Source organism: Carassius carassius, chromosome 13 (genome assembly GCF_963082965.1).
Source record: "Carassius carassius chromosome 13, fCarCar2.1, whole genome shotgun sequence".
Classification (NCBI taxonomy): Eukaryota; Metazoa; Chordata; class Actinopteri; order Cypriniformes; family Cyprinidae; genus Carassius; species Carassius carassius.
The window spans coordinates 19576090-19590768 of record NC_081767.1 but is presented as its reverse complement, the minus strand read 5'-3'; the positions used below and the strand labels follow the sequence as shown (position 1 = coordinate 19590768).

Sequence of the window (14679 nt, the reverse complement as noted above, 5' to 3'; positions counted from 1 at the left end):
TCTCTTGGTTCATGTCAAATTAATTTCGATAAATAAGTCGCACCTGACTATAAGTCGCAGGACCAGCCAAACTATGAAAAAAAGTGTGACTTATAGTCCGGAAAATACGGTAGATAGATAGATAGATAGATAGATAGATAGATAGATAGATAGATAGATAGATAGATAGATAGATAGATAGTGTGTGTTTCATTCATACTCGAAGACGGAGGGCGCTCTCGCGCAGAAAGTCATACCAGGAAACTCCTAATATGGGCAGCAGCGTCCAGCTATCACTGTATGAAAACAGTTGTTTACACAGAATAACAGAAACTTTTGGAATCAAAAAGATATTAAACATACGATTGCGACAGTATATGGTTTTTCAAGTCATCTCCAGCAGGTGATAAATTAAGTATATGAACAATGCAGTGCTAATTGACATAGCATTTATTACAGTATTCTGCCTTATGTGATTAAAAAAAGTGTTTGTAGTAGATGTCTAAGCCTATTAAAAGCTACAAATGAGAGAAAAATTCAAGTTGCCTATAGCATCCATTACCAGTCAACAGTTTTTGAACAGAAGCTTGTTAATGTTTATTAAAGAAGTCTGTTCTGTTCACCAAGTCTGAATTTTTTAGATCCAAATTACAGCAAAACTGTAAAATTTTGAAATATTTTCACTAGCCTATTTAAAATAACTCTTTTCTATTTGAATAGATTTCAAAGTGTAATTTATTGAGATTTTAAAGCTGAATTTTTAGCATCATTACTCCAGTCACACAATCTTTCAGAAATAATTCTGATATTCTGATTTGATGCTCAAACCAAACAAACAACAACAACAAAAACCCCCACTTATTATTATGTTGAAAACAGCTGAGTATATATATTTTTTAAAGGTTTCTTTGATGAATAGAAGGATCAGAAGAACAGCATTTATCTGAAACATAAATCATTTGTAAAATGATGTCTTTATTATCACTTTTGGTCAATTTAAAGAATCCTTGCTAAATTTCTTTCCCAAAAAATTAAAAAATTATGCTGACTCTAAGCTTATAATGTTGCAAAAGCTTTTTATTTCACATAAATGTTGATCTTTGGATCTTTCTATTCAATCGAAGAATACTGAAAAAAACAGATGTACTCAATATTGATAATCATCATATCATCATATTAGAATGATATATATATATATATATATATATATATATATATATATATATATATATATATATGTGTGTGTGTGTGTGTGTGTGTGTGTGTTTCTGTCCCCCTCACTTCTGAAAAGATGGCTACGCCCCTGTGCATATGTAATGTGATATAACCATTTCAGATTGTTCAAATGCAGTGCCAGTACAGATCCATGGATTCATTTATAAAGTTCAATATAACCATGCAGACATGTCTTGAGGACAGTATAACAATATGTCCAGCTTCATTCAACCATGACCTATCATTCTTGACCAGACTCTGCAGCAGCATTCTGCTGAGATGTGTTCTGTATGACTGAACGTTTTCTTCTGTCTGTGAATCACTTTTCTGTGGGCTGCATAGGAGACCTATAAAAATAGAGAAAGAAATACAGCTAAAACTCCATGTTGAGATCTATCCCTTTGCCTCAAGATCTGGCTAGTGAGCAAACTGGCGGACATATGTGTTCCTTGGCAGGGGTTGGGAAAGGTTGCCGCACGCCGGTTTCCGCTCCAGTAGGGGACTGTACTCAGGTGTTCCCTTCAGAAAGAAAGACTCTACAGGAGAAGTCATGCCATTGTCAGCCCATGGGAGCATAATCAGGAAATACTGTGAGCTGCAATCAGCACTGATGTGTGCTGTCCACAGGAGTTCCTGCTTTCCCTGCCACTTGCAGCTTGCACATATGCCTCTTTTTTTTTTTTTTAGCTGCACTGTTTTTGCATAATGTCTATGAATTTTTTTTTTTTTTTTTTGTAACAACTGCTCATATGGATGCAAAACTATAGTGGTAAGGATGATGTATACTTTTAAAGTAGAAATTCTTTTTTTGAAGAAGAAGAGGAAATCAATAATTGTATTCAGCAAGGATGCATTAAGCTGATCATAATTGAAAGTAAAAACATCTACAGTGTTACTGAATAATTCTATTTTGGTGACATTTTAGAATAGGAAACACATATTCACTATTAACTAAGAGTTATCCCCTCGATAAACTCCCAATTTGCTGATTATTAATAGTTAGTACGTGGCTGTTAAGTTTAGGTATGGGGTATGATTAAGGGATCTAAAATATGGTCATGCAGAATAAGGCATTAATATGTGCTTTATAAGTTCTAATAAACAGCCAATATGCTAGTAATACACATGCTAATAAGCAAGTAGTTAATAGTGAGAATTGGTCCTCAAAATAAAGTGTTACCTGTGTTTTAAATAAATTTCTATTCATAAAAGAATCCTGACAGTTTTCAATATTGATAAGAAATGTTTCACAATCACTGAATCAGTACACTGAATGATTAATAAGGATCATGTGACCCTGAAGACTGGAGTACTGGCTGCTAAAATTCAGTTTTGCCATCACAGAATTAAATGACATTTTAAAATAAATTAAAATAGAAAACGGTTAAAAAAATAATATAACAATAATATTTTTAAATCAATCAATCAATCAATCAATCGATCAATCAATCAATCACTCAGTCAGTCAGTCAGTGAACCTCTGGTGAGCATAATACATTTTTGTATGATATAGTCTACAGAATTCATTACTTACCCTAATATTGTTCTAAACTCTTCTTTTCAGGAAGAGAAATATGAATCAATATTTTTTTCAGGGGTTCTGTTAAGCTTAAAAATTACCAATATAGACCATGGGAGTTTGTCTTCTGAAGCCCTATAATAATTTCAGAAAATCTTCACCAGATTGGACATAATGGCATTTGATCATGAGATATGCGAAACGTTTGAAGTTATAGACATTCAGCCTCCATCATAAACCCCATCTTTGAAAGATGTTCTCAAGATACAGCCATTATATGGCTTCAGAAGACCTGTAATATAATTCATAAGTCATATTGACGTTTTCATGGTGCTTTTTTGAAAAGAGCCAATTCAAAACTTTTATATTTAGTGTAAGAAGAAAAAAAGAAAGAAACAAAAATGGGTTAGAGTTGAAATCTAATGACCCTGAAACTAAATAAATGACAGAATGAGAATGACAGTTTTTTTTTCAGTTTCTTCTTGAGATTATTAGAGTGATGTATTTGTTGTTCAGCAGTGATTGACAAAGATCTCAGAATTAGCGGGTAACCGCCTGTCAACAACCCCCCCCCTTCTGGGAAGTTTAACACCTACTGAGCCAATCGGAGACATCCCCTTCTATTTATTTAGCAAGAGCATTCTGGCTTCATATTTAATGTGACAGTGAGCTCCCATAGGCTTATTGATTAAATCGACCCTTAAGGTACTCAGAGTACATATTTATATTTCAGGGAGCTGCTAGCTGTCTCCATCAGTTTGTCAAGAAAGACCGGCAGATGCGGAAGCCCATTCCTTTGGGTGATCATTTGACAGTCATATTCTACCTATGATGTCCTATGAAGTAACAGTCTAAAATGACTGTATAAGCCATGTCTGAAATGAAAGTTTTCAAGATAATGCCCATTTTGTCCTTACAGTATGAATGAAAAATGTAACACACTCCCATGGTAATTCGAACAACACCACAAAGTCGTAATTATGATTAGGGAAACTCTGAATGTTCTTTAAGCTCCAAGTTTCCGAGTTGGGGGCGTGTCTATGAGAAACATGACAGAATCGATGGATTGATGGATGCAGTGTCTGTTGTTGACGGTGATTTTTTAGTTGAAATTGATAGACAGGATTGCAATATAACAATTAATAAGTTATTAATTGTTTTTATGCGATACAGATTAAAGTGGCTTCATAAATTATAAAAAAAAATAAAAAACACAAAACACACCTGATGCAAATTCTTTGCTTTTCATTTTCTATAAGCAGAGTTAACAAACCCTGTTGTATTTTCTTGTAATTTATTTAAAGAAGGTACACTGCCATCTTGTGCTGACTAAACTGACTTGAACTCACCCGACGTCGTATTTACGACTTGTCATAATTCGTAAGTACGAACTTCCCAGGAGGACTTGAACGCAGCATTAGTGTGATCTGCTTTCATCCAACTAAAGGTTAGGTGTAGAACTGAACCTTCAAGCTTGCTTTTTATTGTTTTTTTTTTCATAAGGCTCAAATCGTACAGATTCATATGAATTCGGCATCACCACCAGTTTGCCAAAATATAAAACGGTTGCCTTTATTCATGAGATTATATTGTCAGAATCTGATCTGTTTTTTTAATACCTGTGCTGGACCCGGTTCAGTCTTAATCAGCTTAACCTCACCCGCTCAGATCTCCCAGCGAGTTATGTATGCTTCCATCCTAAAACCTGCCGATCTTTGTTACCTCACGGGTAGCTTGTCGACCTGCCAGTGGAAACTTGGCATAAAGTGTCTCTACTGATGGTTTGTGCTTTCATAAGCTTTTTTTTCTTCTTGTATCTGTTCATGATTGGTTTTATGGATTTGGAATGGAATGATTTATATAGACGTATTTATGCATCTGACAGGAGGCTCTCTAATCCCAAAATGATTGTCTTCCTTTGTTTTTTGTACAATCCATAACCTCCCCCCAGTCTGAAAATTGGATTTAACATGCCATAGCCTACAGCAAGGTCTTGGTGTTATCTGCTTATGAGAAAACCAGTCTTGGCTTCCATGTTCGAAACATTATCAGATTTTGTTGCATAATGACAAACCATTCAGGTGTTACAACCTATACAAAAAAAATAATGATTCTCTGTTGTTTCCACTCTGTGATTTAAAAGACATTTTACCTCTATAAACTATGATATTCTTTCAGTTTAAATAAGAAAGGCAAATCAAATGACTAAAAAGATTCTTTGCCTTACAGGTATCAGATTTAATTCCAACCGCTTTCCCTCAGTAATATCTTTCACAGATGTACCACATTGAATTTAGTCACGCTTTCTAATGATGGGGTTACATAAGCGCGTACGGCTTCAGATCTTACTAATGTGTTGGTTGCTGCATTTGGGTCAGACTTGGAGGTCATGACTCATCTTGGATATTTAGCCACAGTAAGAAAAGACCCGCCTACACTATCTGAGGCGCTGCGGGATGCTGTTCTGTATTCTTGCTTAAACTTCAGAACTGTTAACTGCATGCTGACCCAGAAACGTGCAGGGTCAGAAACACAACTGCAGCTGTGTGTCACAATCTCTGAGGGCCATGGTTCCAGAGCAATAGGACTTATTCAAGCCATTGCAGCATCTGCAAATACGACCTCTGTGTTTAGAATAATAAGCAGTGATATCTCCTACACGCCCGTGTTGATAACATCCACCACCTTATCAGTGATGACACACACTTTGTCCTCAAAACAAACAGATGAGAGCCAGAGTTCAATGGTAGTGGCAGAGAGAAAGGCGCACGCAGGTCGATGACTAAATTTACACGGCCACATTGCCATGGGAACTCCTCCGCTTCTTCACTGATCTAGATTGGCGTATCTGGTCAAATGCTAGCCCACGGACCAAGGCTGCAACATGACATGATCCATATAAATGTAAAAATATGTAAATGTTTAGGAATATATTAGTCATTCTTTTGGTGGATTTACATGTGAGCTCATTGATGCCAATATGCATTGCATACTGGCTTCTTTGCAACAAGCAACACAACACAAATCATCACTCACTGTATTGTACTGCACTGCTGCTGGATTATCACAACAGAAGGTATAGGGCTTTGCATTCCTCACTTCCACATCCACAGCTTTGCAACATTAGTCACAGTTAGCTCCGGGAACAGCTGTTGCCTCCGAGCCTTTAGGTCCCTTCGACAGAACTAAATAAAACCCACTCATATAGAGTCCATCTTTAAGACTCGTCTTAGTTGTGATGGTCCTCCAGGCTCTGTCTCAAACCCATAAATGTCAGTCTGAAGAGGTGAGCTTGAGCCTGGAGGCAGGGACTGACACAGTTCTGGCATCTGATTGGCTGCGGTAGAGCACGGCGAGTGAGGCCCATTACATGACCTATTACTGACAGCGTTCGGAAGCACAATCCGAGGCTGAGCCTGAGTGCTGTCATAATTACGATTCTGGAGAGCCTCTGGTGAAGTGAGAGAAATGATGATATCAATAGACTAAGGCTTGTCTAAATGAAGAGGATGAGGATGCACTGCAGGTGAATTCTAGACAAGCTGGGTCGATGGTGGAGAGGATGTTTTCCCAATTGCATTAGTCTACAGCTCTCTAGGTGGTGTATGTTTAATTCATGATTTTTTCTTGTGGTCTGTTGCGGTCCTATTAGGGCTGTGAAGCCTGTACTTGTTTTGGAAAATTTGTTTTAGTTTTGAAGCTCCCTGGAAAGCATGCCAAACACGCATAACGTTTACTCAGTTTATTATATGTAAGTGTGAACTTGTGAAGTTTTAAAGTGAAAATCGCTGGATAAAAAGTCTTAGTCATAGATACTAAGTCATTGTTATTAGAAGTCAAATTTATGAGTGCTTTGTTGTTCAAGTCAATGATTCGGTGACTCATTCACAGAGACAGTTACTATACTAGTTTAGTCAATTAATAGCTTAGTAAAGATTTAGTAATGTGTTGAAAGAATTGATTAATTTAGTGCCACGATCACTCACGCATGAAGGTCACTTTGTCACATTGTGACTTGAGGAGTAAGTCACTAAAAATATCCCCACCACGAATAAATCGACAGTCTACTGTATCTGAACATGCTAAATTAAGGTCATTTGGATTAACTTTTTTTTTAGGTTGAGTCCTGCCTAAAGAGAAACAACCTTTCCAATGGTTCAGCAGTGGTCTGGATCTTGTTTTTTGTTTTTTTGCACAGCCCCCAAAAATAATCAAAAAGAACAAAAAGCAGCACAGCTGTGCTATCATGGAAATCAGCAGGGATGCAATCCAAAAAATAATAAATGCCACTGATTTCACTGATGACTTATGGTGGCTGTGTGAGCTTCTGCCTCAGTGCATTGATGAGAGGTGATTTAAATGAGTCGGAGCATGTGCTGCTCTCCTCTAAATCACAATGGGCTGATGAGCTGAACAAGAATAGAAAACAATGGCATGATTTGTTGAGGACCTAACATAGCATTATTTGCAATTAACATTTAATCAGAGTGAAAATACCTTTTTGGAATTCTTATTTTTCTTCTTATGCCCTCCATTTTGCCTTCTATTTTTTTCTTATTCCAAGTTGGTTCTTTTGCAGCTGGTCCTAGCTTGACTGCTGTTTAGATATCGACTTCCTGTCTACCATGGACTTACCAATCTCATGTTCTGTTGTGAACCGCCCAGCTTATATCACATTACACGCTGACAACGGAGATGTTAAGGCCAAACTCTGGCTGCTTGCAGGTGCGAGCCAGATAATATAAGGTAAAACGAGGTCTGTCACCTCAATCCTTCAGAACACTGTAAAGATCTGTCAAAACAAGCCTGAATCCTGCAAATGGTGTCAGGTTAAATTCAAATTCAGTGATACTGTGCTTCTGTAGACTCCTGCTATCATTTGATTGTGTAGTTGGGTTTATTAACTCATTTTCATAAAACATTATTTAAATAAAGAGGTGTTTGAGGGCACTAACATAATAGATTGAACCAATATATTGTTAGCTGTCAGGTAAGCCATACTATATGTATTTTAAAGAGACTTTTATACATTATTTTGAGTGCATTTTGTGGTTTAATACTTCCCTGGAGGGCATTGCTGCAGGAACATGTAACAAATTAAACAAATTAAATGAGTTAAATCCTATTTCTAAAAAATCAGTGGCAGGTTTAACTTATATGAAAGCTATTATTAATCATTAACATTCACCCAAGCACTTGAATCACATACAGCATATTTAAAAATGACAAAGTACAATCAGCCATCTTTCCTTTATGCTCAAATGATAATAAATTCTGTCCTGTTCGATGCAGTTTTTCTAACCCATTAAATATCTCACGAGGATGAGATTTAATGTTAATAGGATTTTGCATCACCTTTATAAAGTTAAAAAATGAGAGAAAGTATCTTACTAAATCAAGATAGACAATTCCCCCTATTAAAACAGGCCACCCCAGAGGTACATAACTCACAAGCAGATTTTTGCCAATAGAATTCATGATTAGTTACTATAAAATTGATTTTGTCTTCTCTCTCAGTGGCATTAATTAGGTGTTTAGAAATTAGTCTAAATCACCTTTTCCACAACTCTTTTATTTGTTGTGCGCTATTTTGCATCTATCTATTTCTTCATTAAAAATAATCTGATGTGTTTCCAAAAGTTCAATGTATTGTTTGTCAAGAGGGATATATATTCACAATGTTCGAATAGAATACTAACAAACAACTATTTTTATTGATACAGTATGGTATGTACTGTACAGAATAATTAGATTAGTGAATGTGTGGATGACCAAATGAACTTGCCAAAATGAACAGTATTCACATTTACTGCATACCCTATTTCCCACAATGCAACGCATTCGACTTGACCTTCAGTTTTCAGTGATATATTTTTTTAACTCACTTGACTGCCAAAACCTAATACATTTATCCCAATTTGGGTGAAATACAAAACAACCTGGTTTGTTTTACCAGATTACAATGTAATTAAACATGCAGTGTGACTTTTTTAATTGTGTAATAATGCCTACTGCTTTACTTACTATATTTTAGTAGACTAGGCAGTATATAATATGGTTTCTGCTGCCCAGTGTTAAGTAAGTAAGCCCGTATCATAAACGCAGAGCTCTTTGAAAGCGAAACCGAGGGCAGAAATAAATGAAACGGTCATTACTGGAGAGCTGTTATCCCACCAGCCTCTTTTCATTTGCTTTAGATTTGTGTCCCACTTTGCCTCTATTCTTTACTGTGTCTCTTATCTGATTCCTTTCTCATTCTAATGTATTTATCCTGGCCTTTTGGGCCGCTCTTGTTGAGTATACTCTACCTTATTTGGTTCACGTCTTTCAATGCTCTTCCAGGATTGTGTCTCTCTAATTGGGACGCAGAGTTAATTATTCTCTTGCCCAGTGTTGGCAGGGAAACTGCAGCTTGTCTGGATATGGTACAGCACCTGGCACTTAGTCTTGAGAACTCATCAAAGGAGATCATCAAGAAAGGGTGTTAACTTCTCAGGGCATTTTCTGTGAGAAAAAAAGCAATCAATAACCTAATCTTTTAAATGATTATTATACCATTAATTATGCATGCCTCTTCTTCTATGAATAAGTTGGTACTTGACCACTACCACTAAGTTGAAAGTGAATGTTAACTAGAAAACATTATGATGAAAATGAAGCATAACAAGATTTTAATACTACTGGACATTTTTATCAAATAAATGAAATTCTGTAACATTAAGCTTTTGTGAACATTTTGCATCACTTAACCTTAGAAATGACCTTAGAAAGTTTCAAAGCAGCTGTACTGGGCCAGAGAAGACCACATTGAAGATTTCTGTGTGCGATGTTTACACCATGACCAAATACTGAACAAATGTGTTTGTTTAGCCAAATCACTGAGCAAACTCTTTGTAATCATGATGGGTTTGAGTGTATGCATGCATCCATCTCTGCAGAGCTCCTGTGAAGTTTTTTGACTGTGTAGTCTGCGCTGGGATGAGGATGATGAGCCACAGCCATCACGTAGGCATCATAGAGTGATGTTTTGTTAGTATAACTATGCCATGTTGTTGTCACTGTTTTAGTTCAAGGGAAATGTGTGCTTTGTTATATTCCCGTTGTTGCAATTTTGAATGTTTTGGTCCTGTTTTTTTGTTTACTTTTTATGTACTTCTCAGAAATATACTTAAAATAACATTTAAGTACTTGACTTAAATATATTTAGATCAAAGTCTAAATATATTTGAACTATACTTGTGCTCCTAGAATCCGTGTTTTCATTATTATGTGGTATAGGGCGCTAGTTCACATCTTCTGTACAGAATTTCCAAAAAAACACAAGTGAAGAAAAAGAAACAACAGATACTAACACATGTAATCTAACACGATCTTCTGACATGAAACAGCATCAAAACTTTAATGTTATGGAATAAAATGTTGACCGCTAAAGCGGTAATAATTACAGTCAAGCTTTGGGGTGTAAATCGACTGTCATGTGACTTATGGTGTCAGTTACTTTGTTACAAATCCTCTCTTGTGGCATCATGAGATAGTTAAAATGTCCATTGGATGCACACATTAAATTTAACCAAATATATTAGTAGGCCATCATGGTACTTTTTTGCCTACAGTTTTATAAATACTGTGAATTCGGACATACTACTTTATTTATATGACTGATTCCATGACTCACTAATAAAGACTTAAAGTGATTTGTTGTCACCTACTGGCAGAACATTGTAACATAATTTCCAAACTAGTGTACAGATGGTCTTGTCGGGCGATTCTAAAACTAGCAAACCTGGTCAGACCTGGAGACTAGAAAACTAGTCTGGTGTAAGCTGGTTTATGCAGCTTTGTTTAGTTACATCTGGGCACAAAAAGCTACAATACCCACCAGACTTATGTACCCATGATAAATTTCTGTAAAAAATAAAAATAAACAATTGATCGCACACGTGTTAAATAATTACAATCACAGTCTATTGTGAATGGGAAAAAATGTCTCACGTGAAAGAAAAATTTAGTAATGTATAACATGTCATACTTTTTGGACTGACAGTGGATATGATTATCATGCAGTCTCATCATTACCTGGGATGCTGGAGGATGACAAATGCAAACTCTCTTGAACAAAGAGGATGTCTATCAAACAAAGCATAGTTTTGGCAAGATGAATTCTGAGCAGAACAAGTTTCTCTCTCCAGGAAATCATTAATATAAAGGATGACACTAGAATCCTGAGGGACTCCTCATAGTCCTTATCTTTAATAATTTGTCAAGGACCAACTCATATTAATGTTTGAAAATATTGTTGCATTACCCGTAAAGGGTATCTTATACATTATTCTTATAGATAGCAGATAGTATTACCAATATAGATAATATCACTTTTGCCATTATTAAAAAAATACAATCTTATCGGTTTTTCCAATATATATATACACACATATATACACATATATACACATATCACATTACAGCCAGTTTGGGATGACACTTTGGTGAGAATTCTGGTGATGACAAGAAATGAGTCACTCTGATAATGGGAGACAATTTAAACTTTCTCCAAATTCTCAGTTGAAATGAGATCTTTTTAAGTTTAATGTGCATTTCTCTTTAGTGAGCTAGTGCTTTCTGTACACAATGAGTGACTGCTGGAGCTGGGAACACTCAGGATATAAACAAGAGGCATGCTCGTTTAAAATGGTTACTTTTAGCTCACAGAAGGAAAAATACAACTTTAGCAAGGTTTAAGCCAATGCTTTTTGTACATATAGGGTTTTTTATATGTACATATATACCCCTGAGAGTTCTCTGGACGCTGAATGACAGGAGTGAGGATCTTATCTGGGCATCAGGACGGCTATGCAATCAGATCTCCCCCACCCCCGTAAAACATTGATATTTGAAGGACCCCTGTTGTAGTGTCTGTTAAAACTCAAAGAGTTGGATCATGCCGCTTGGGTGCACAAACTTCCCCTCACTGACAAATCAATTTGTAACATCAAAAGAAGGGGTCCTGAACAGAACTTGCTTAAGGTCCTGAAGGGTCTCTACAGGAATGGTTCCCATTAGATCGATATCAGTGCTTTACTTTCCTGCTGATGTTGGCTGCGAGAGCAGTGACAAAGCTGCTTGTTTAATTAATTAATTAATTATTATAATTTATTTATTTTGTACAAAAACAAGGAGTGGCAATATTTATTAAAATATTTAAAATAATTATTAATATTTTTTATATTTATGTATTTTTTTATGTAATTATAGATGTTTCAAGAACAGAATTTTCTTAAGGGTTCAACCTCTTTATAACCAATGGATTTACTGTACATGACGAGGTAAAGCTTGACATAACTAAAGAAAAATCATATCCTTAAATATCCATGGTATTTTACATTTTCTGAATGCTTCCATTCATCAGTATTGAATTCACAAAAATCATGTCATTTTATGTCTTGATTTTTAGCTGTTTTAGTTTATTTTACAGCTTGTGTTGTCTGATTTAAAATCGTTATTTAGCCTCCTTGGAAGTGACTGAGCCCCCAAAGTGGGTCTGGGCTTCTGCTGGTTATTTTCTTTAGCTATGCCCGGGTTTCTAGACCATTCTTTCTGGGCCCACCTTGTGAGCACATCCGACAAGAGATCTGAAACTGTGTTGAAACTGTATTCAGAAAGAATAGGACATCAGTGTGAAGAAAATATCCACAGATTAATGGTGACATAACTTCCCCCGAGGCTTTTCATGCTCAATACAACCGAGCAACATATGTACGAAGAGCCTGACATTTACATCAGAGACACAGCAAACAGGACTGGCGCCCAGAGGACCAAGGTGGGCTGATGCTCTTCAGCTTACCAAAACAGCCTATGCGATACAAACAAAAGCAATGGGTGAATTTCTGCAAGAGATCTCCAAGCACAAACGCTCTGATTATTAATGTGGCTGTCACAAATTACAGAACAAATTGGTAGATGACTAAATACACTTTTCAAGTAAGAGAAAAGAAGAATCTTAATTGCCAAAGGGAGTTTATATTTAGTTTTGTCTTTTTTTTTGTCATTGTTAAAGGCATCCAGTTATTTATTTATTTTTTTACGCTTTCCAAATGCCATGCTTAAAAATTTACAGGCTTTACAAGTTTAATTGGACTTACGAGAGGATATAAATCCAGCAAAAGTAAAGCTGCAAAAATAACCACCCAAACCACCTTTTTAAAATGTTTTGAGACTAAATATTCTATTTTATCAGAAACTTTTAGCCCTATCTAGTTTGCTTCAAAGGATTTAGAAGAGACATTCTGCTCCTTCATGAACTACATGACAGCTAAGGACTTAAATAACCAGAGGAAGTTGTATTGTGAGGGAAGCTCAGACGATGTGGTCTTCATGGAACTTTAGTTACATGCTTCACACAGCCTTATCACACAGATGCCTAACTTTAGAGCACTATTTAAATGTGATGTTCGCAGAGTGCAAATTAAAGTAAATCCATTTGGATGATATAATGTGTCTAATTGTGGACACTGGTGAAAAAACATCAGTGCAGTCAACCGAACTGGCACACTTACAAACAAACAAATTCTGTGATTTATACAGAGCAAACAAGTTGTTTGTGAGAAAGCTAAAAACCTGGACTCGATATCTGTCTTCCTAGAACACAAGAGTAACCTGAAAAGAGCTGCAATTGTTTTTTGTCTGTGTGCTTTCACATGAGAAGCGAAAAAAGGTACTGCAACCATTTTTTTTTTTAAGAGATCCTTTAAAGAAACAAAATATTTCTAAGGAAAAAGTTAAAAATAAATATATTAGCTGTTAAAATATAATATATTATCATTTAAATTGTTCCTAGCAAATCATCTGCGATAACAGAAGGAATCTTCAAATCCAAATCAATGTTTAGTAAAATAATAATAAAGTGATACGTTTCTGTTCTCTATGAGTTTGGTTTAAACCCTTTTTTTATGGCATAAGCTATATAATCTTTTTAAGCCATTATATATATATATATATATATATATATCAAATGAAGAAATCTGAACAAGATCATTAAACATGATTCTTCTTGAGAACATTATGTATTTTTGATTAGGGATGCACCGGTTGACCGGCCATAAATTGCAACCGGCCGGTTTTTGCTCAAAATACGCGATCGGCAATCGGCCGGTTTTTGGTCTTTTTTTGGCCGATTTTTCCGGAAGTGACTTCATTGTAATCCTTCGCTACCATGTCATTTGTGTGGAAGTATTTAGAAATCTGCGCAGGACACGGGCAGCCGTTCAGCACTGGAAGTCTGAGGCACAGATAGCAGGAAGCGATCAGCCGTTGTTGTTCTGGCGCACAATAAGTGTCAGTGCTCAGTGGTTGCTCTTCCTAAGCTCAGGAGACTTAAATGAGATTCTCATTCATCGCTCATTTTAGTAGCAACAGCATTTCAGATGTTTCTCCTAAAATTCCTTAGGAGAAATAGATGTAGACACAAATGAGACTTCCCCTCAGTTTTTAATCAGGTGCTGTGTTCAGCACGAATCATCGCATTACAACAAAGTTTAGACACAATGTAAAGGGTAAACCTAACCAATACCCTAACCCAAAAATAAAATAAAAAAGAGATCTCTTTGACATCCTTAATGTTTCTGCAAACAGAAATGAGGTTACTTTAACATCAAATGGAGACTTCGAGGAAAGAAAAATCAAAAGTGAGATCTCTTTAACATCTCAAATATTTCTTCTAGAAAGAAATGAGATTATTTTAAGATCGAACAGAGACTTTTGCTTGAGTCTCCTGCTTCTCAAACTTGTCTCCTGAGACAAAAACTCTAACACTCTCAACATTTGTCTCCTTTAAATTTTTAGAAGAGACCTCATCATCTTTATGACTGAGCTCAGATTATTCTCCTAAAATAAAGACTCTGGTGGTCTCATATTTGTCTCCTCCAATGCTTCAAACAAGATGACAATAACATCACATACTGTACTCAGAT

General features: G+C 35.9%; 1 protein-coding gene across 1 annotated transcript in view; it reads left to right on the top strand.

The window, feature by feature from the left end:
* luzp2 (leucine zipper protein 2) overlaps window positions 1-14679 on the top strand; it is a 107559-nt gene that overhangs the window by 27744 nt on the left and 65136 nt on the right. The window lies entirely within an intron of this gene.